We start from the raw sequence: 6,246 nt of genomic DNA, 5'->3' as shown, positions 1-6,246 counted from the left end.
AGGGATGGGCATACCACTGGGGCCTGGACCAGGGAGCAGATGGTCTAAGCCAGTCCTGTGAAGACTGGCAGTCAGTTATATCTTTAGAGAAGTCATTAGGCATTATGTATAAACTAGAATAATTAATCAAAGTGTTTGAGTGTCTTCTGAAGGCTGTCTCACACAAGGCAAAATGTTTCACATTGAAATCGCTTGTGTGCAGAAGACTGTGTGAATCTGACACATTTCATCATGTGTGACAAAGGGCCGTCATGTGTACACCAGCTGTGGCTTCTGGTATGTAGACTCACAATGAGGCTGTGCTCACAAGCAGCCTAGCCCTTTAAAGTCCAGATCTTAGCCAAGGTTAAGGGAGCAAAGGCAAAACCTTAACCTGACTGCCGGAACTGTGTGTCTCCTCAGGCTGCATGCAGTCCGAGGAGACACAGAGACACGCTCCTAGAGTGCCCGTCCTGACAGGGGAATCCCCCAGTGCATCAAGCTTGGAGCATTGTGGGATATCGAGAGGCTGGGATGCATCATCCCAGCATCCGCAGCTCCGTGCTGCCTGGTGCTGCGCTGAACGTCCAGCAACATTCAAAGGATCGTCTGGGGGAAAGTAAGGTTTTGCAGCCTTCTCCACCCTCCCACCCCCAACCTCCCAAACAGTCGTGTGAATAGCTCCAGAGATGTGCATGCATTTGACACACATAGGATGAACTGCATGGATCCATGCTATTTTCTTCTATACAGAAGGTCATTTTGCTATACAAAATTTCATCTTGAGCAAAACAGCTGTAAGATTCAGAACTGAAAGAAGCTAATTATAAATAATCCTGCCAGGAACATCAGAAAAAGAAAAAAACTTGAAAGACAGATTTGCGATATAAATTGCCATATGTTGAATGCTCTCTCTCTCTCTTGCTCTCCCTCGCTCTCACTCGCTTGCTTGTTCTCTCTCTCACACACACACACACACACGTAGACCAATTAATTTAAAAGTTTTTATTACACAAAAAATAAATAATGCAAAGTTCTGAGTGTTATGTGCACAAAACTACTATTTGTTAAATGCCTACATGTGAAGCTTGGAGCTGCTAACAAATAACAGAGCTGCAAGGAGAGAGAGAAATGCCAAGTTTTAATTCAGCCACGTATCTCTCCTTATGGAAATGACTGCCTTAATGAGGCTTCATTCCTCATGCTACTGTTTGGCAAAACCAATCTGAAAGTTAAAGCCATTTTGAGTTGCACCACAGCTCTACAGAGGGATTCTCAACGAAGATGAAAATAAATGAGACTATGTAGGAATGCACAAAAAACACCATTTTCCTAGCATATTGAAGATTTGGGATTTAATGTGGTCTGCTGGCTAATTAAATTTCAGTATTTGAATGAATCAGCTGTGCTTTTTGGTATCCTGCATCAAAGTAATATTTTCTGACATTTCACTAATAACTTTCAGACAGTTATTGTCTGAAATTGGCATTTCATACATGCCACTTGGCATTTCATACATGCCACTTAAAAGTGCATGTTAGCGCTTCCATTTTTGGTGTGTATGTGAGAAAGAAAGAAATGCAGTTTTAAAATGTGCTTACCTCAGGTTTTTTAATTTACTGATAGCCATAAAAGAGGCTGGATTTAAAACTGCATCGCATCCTTCCTGCAATCCAATAGTCATAACAGGTATTTTATTTTGTCTGTAATTCTTTTTTGACAACTTTAACTATTTGGGACAGGTGGTGGGAAAAATTGGTTCCAGAGTGGTCCCATTTCAGACTTTTTATGACCTGGTTTGGATACTATTTTTTTCCACATTTGGAAAGTCAATTTTCTTCATTGTTTCTATACAATCTTAGATGGAAATGGTTGGTAACAAGAACATAACTGATTGTTAAAGCAAATAATCAGCATATCCTTTGCTTTGAATATTTTCAGTTGAGGAATTGTTTTAATACATTACAAAGTAAAGAGATTTTATGGAGATGATTATGTTTGAACGAGTAGTTATAAATGGACAACATTATATAAAACGTTTAATATTTACTCTGTATAAAACTTGGATAGGGTTAGGGTTAGGGGGGAAATGGCTCAGGGGGTTTACATGGTATTAGATTGTGGCTAATAGGATGATAAATGTTTAGATATTTGGTTATCAGGGCCAAATATCTTCCTTAAATATTAAGGAGTTGTCTTGGCACAGACACATTCACATATGATACCATTATGATTATCATGGGTTTAATTCATCAGCTCTATATTGGAGGAAATGTAATCATATAGGATCATCCTTCCACAGGGAGTGGTCATGTCCACATGTATCTGTGTTTTGGCATAGAATCAGGGGCGGAGCCACCATTGGGCAAAAGGGTTCAAAGAACCCAAGCCGCCAATGGCGAAAAGCCGCCGAGAGAGCCCCGCCCTGTGTGGCTAGGGCTCCATAGGAGCCCAGAGCGAACTCCCCCCTCCCACGCCCGGGCTGCCGAGAGCCCGGGCAAACTCTCTGCCAAGTATTTCAGGCAGCTCCGACTGCCTAATAGAACGTTTTTCCCTTCCTCTCACTCTCTGGACGGAGAGAAAGGGGAAAACGTCCTATTAGGCAGCCGACCCTGCCTGAAATGACGTGCTGAGAGCTCGTTCACATGACAAGGGGGCGTGGCCTGGGCTGCCGAGAGCCCAAACGAGCTCTCGGAGCGTCATTTCAGGCAGGGTCGGCTGCCTAATAGGACGTTTTCCCCTTTCTCTCCGTCCAGAGAGGGAGAGGAAGGGAAAAACGTTCTATTAGGCAGTCAGAGCTGCCTGAAATACTTGGCAGAGAGTTTGCCCGGGCTCTCGGCAGCCCGGGCGTGGGAGGGGGGAGTTCGCTCTGGGCTCCTATGGAGCCCAAGCCACGCCCTGTGTGCGTGATGTCACGTGCACGGGCATATTAGAAGGGGCCGCCGAGGCGGGGCTGGACACAGGCTGCCGCTCAGCTGGCTCCGCGCCTGCATAGAATATTACTATATATTATGGGCGTTTCTGGAGTGAGTGTTCCATGGGATCCAAGGAAGGTTATTGGACATGTTTGATGATAGGTCCACTCCTGCACTAAGAACAGAGCTGATCACACTTTTAATTATCATTGCTAAATTTTGTGTGGCTAAAATATGGAAAAAGAAGCATCCTCCAAAAATAAATGATTGGTTTGAGAAAGTTTGGGAATCAATAGTACAGGAAAACATATTTTCTGAGATGTGAAAAATTTCAATAGACCCAAAGTTCAGATGTCTGGGGTTTGTTTGTTTTTTAAAGATGGATGCCATTTTTAAATTATATAGATAAATGTAAGAAAGCATTTTAGGCCAGAAAGATTAAACATTATTTTTATTGTAGGATATTCTATTGTTTTTATAATATATACGATTATGATTGTGATCTTGACTCTGTATATAACTTCCTCATAGGATAAGCTACCACAGCTGCAATTTGGAGCCTCTGCTGAGCCTTGAAACAACGGCGGAGCAGGACCACCGGTGGCCTGTGTGCGACCGCCGCCGCGGCCCCACTAACCCCGCCCCCGTGCCTGACGTCAGATGCTGGGGATAGCCACACCCCCACGTCTAACATCAGACGTGGGGGCGTGGTCTGGTTGAACGGAACCTTGAGGCTCCGTTCAACCCAGGACAGGAGAGTTGCCCTTTAACTGCCAAAGGGGCTGCGCGGAGAGGATGTGTACCTCCTTGCTGCTCCTTGTCAGACCAGAAGTACCCCTGGATGTACCCAATGTGCATGTGCGTATGCATGAACACCAGGTACTTCCAGGGGTCCTTCCAGTCCAATGTGCCCTGGGGTGGCAAGAAGGTACGCTGCCACCCTGCAGGACCATTTTTCAACTAAGCTCCAGTGGGGAAAATGCAGCAGGGGAATACAAGCACCCTCCCCGGTCCTTAAAGCTATCCCCCCTACCTTCAAATTGGCCAAGCCCCCGGACTTTCAAACCAGTTCGGAGGTCCATAAAAGGGCCTTCGAACCGGTTCGTGCACATCCCTACAAGAAGCTATATTGTTGGGATGGAGAGGGTTTTTCTTACAAGTTTGTATTAGAACGGTTTTGACATACTTTGAAAATGATTTTAAAACGTAAAACGCACTCTCTCTCTCTCTCTCTCTCTCACACACACACACGAAACACATGCACACAAATTGAGATTTTTTATTTATTTTATTTATTGTTAAATTTGTATACCACCTTTCATTAAAACAATCCCAAGATGGTTCACATAGAAAAATTAAAACAAGACTATAAAAATTACACAATTAAAAATATTACGCTAATATTTTATTTTAATATTAAATATTTTAATATTTCTCTCTCAATACATGTGAGAGATCAGTTCATGGGGGTGGGGAGAGAAACACATTGGCTTAAGCGGGGGGGGGAATCTCTCTCTCTCTCTCTCTCTCTCTCTCACACACACACACACACACACACACACACACAGAGATATGGGTTGGGTGTTGTTGTTTTTAAAATGTTTTACTTTCCTGTGGGGACACAAGCAAATTTCCTCATGGCAAATTGCAGTACATTCAGAGGCCAGCCAGAGTGAGGGAGGAGCACAAGACCCAGGAGAACAATTCAGGCTGCTGCTGTTGCTGCTGGGGAAGGGCGGGACTAGCAGCATGAAGTGAAATTAACCCTTTATTTTTACTCTGCTGCCACCAAGGAACTGCCAATCTGGATCCAAATTCACAGGGGGTGCAACTTCACCCTTGCACACACACCCCAAGGATCTGCCCCTTCCTGGTGCTTTGGTTTTGTTGCTTTGGCTTCACCACGAGCTCTTCCCAACAACACCAGATCCAATCAGGAAATGCCAAACAGTGAGGCACTGCATAGGTGCGAGGGCAGCAGCAGAGGCTCTTGCCTGAAATGCATTGAGAGGAAAGGAGCTGAAGGAGGTCTTGAGGTTTTGGAACCATTGGGAGACTTCTTTCTAAGTGATGCCTTATTAAGAGGAGAACTATGTGCTGGGACTAACTAAATGAATGTCAGTTTAAATGTTGAGTTTTGCTGTTCACTATTCTTCTTGATTTAACTCCTTATGTAAAGAGTTTCATTCAAAAGAAACCCAGCTATCTTGGAAGTCTACAGAAAAGAACATAAGAAGTGAGGCTAGTAGGAGGAAAAAATAAATGAGAAATGCACAGGTTGAAAATATTAAAGAGCTTAGATGCCTTTGTGGTAGTCAAGCTTTTAATATTTGCTTTGAAAAAACATAATTAGAGAAAAGAAGGATCTGAACAAAGAACAGTTTCAGTGGTTTCGCTTAGCTGTGCCATAACTAGGGAAACTGAGGCTGTTAATTTGCTACAGAGGTTCTTTGTCCAAAATGTGTGCAGAAACTGGTATTTGAAAGGCTACTGTGTCTTTTGGCTATAAAGGTAAAGTTGATCTTTTGAAATTCCTAGAGCTTTTCTTTTAAGACGGTAGAGTACATTTAACCATTGTACAAACCAACACAGCTAACCATTAGTTTTGAAGGCACTGGGTCACTTTATATTTTGAAAGAAACTTATTTTTGCTTTGCTATTCAATAGAAGGGACACCTTTTCCCCACCAAAATTATAGTCTTTAACCATAGCACATCAGGCAGAAATTCTGGTCCAGCTTTCCTTAGCATTGCATTACTATGCTGGGAAAAAGACCCTGCCACTGATTCTGCCTGAACATGCAGTTAAAGGCATAGGAACCCTGACAGGAAAAGGTTGCAACCCTACTATTTAATAACCTATATCCTCCAAATAATATTTTTATTGGTAGCTCCATATTTGTAATATATATCAAACTCGCTTCAGCAGCACATATACTAAAATTGGAACGATACAGAGAAGATTAGCATGGCCCCTGCGCAAGGATGACACGTTCTGTTCAAACGAAAATGTACAAATCCTTATTTTAGTACCATTTCTGCATTTCCAGTTCACGAAGGATGTCCATTTCCTGACTTCCTTGGCTGTCATTTAAAAACTGGCCTCTCCTCTTGTCTTGCTGTTCTTTCCCTGTATTGTCTGTTTGTATTATTGTTTTTAATATTGTTTTAATGTGACTTTTATGGATTAACTTTTGTAAACCACCTTGGGATAGATTTTATGAAAGATGGCATAGAAATCAAATGATAACTACAAGGAAGGAAGGAAGGAAGGAAGGAAGGATTCTGGTTCTGGATTCTAACATGACCTCTCCTTTCCTGAAGCAGAGAGGGAAGTGGAATCTCAAGGCAAG

General features: G+C 42.8%; 1 non-coding gene across 1 annotated transcript; it reads left to right on the top strand.

Annotated features, from left to right (window-relative positions):
• The first annotated feature begins 5,810 nt into the window (after nucleotides 1-5,810).
• LOC128348381 (U6 spliceosomal RNA) lies at nucleotides 5,811-5,916 on the top strand. Its single transcript, XR_008318113.1, has one exon. It is a non-coding gene; the product is annotated as a U6 spliceosomal RNA (small nuclear RNA).
• Nucleotides 5,917-6,246: the final 330 nt, after the last annotated feature.

The sequence above is a fragment of the Hemicordylus capensis genome, chromosome 2, assembly GCF_027244095.1.
Source record: "Hemicordylus capensis ecotype Gifberg chromosome 2, rHemCap1.1.pri, whole genome shotgun sequence".
In the NCBI taxonomy this organism is placed as follows: domain Eukaryota; kingdom Metazoa; phylum Chordata; class Lepidosauria; order Squamata; family Cordylidae; genus Hemicordylus; species Hemicordylus capensis.
Note: the sequence above shows the minus strand (reverse complement) of the source record. Positions and strands in the feature narration are given on the sequence as shown.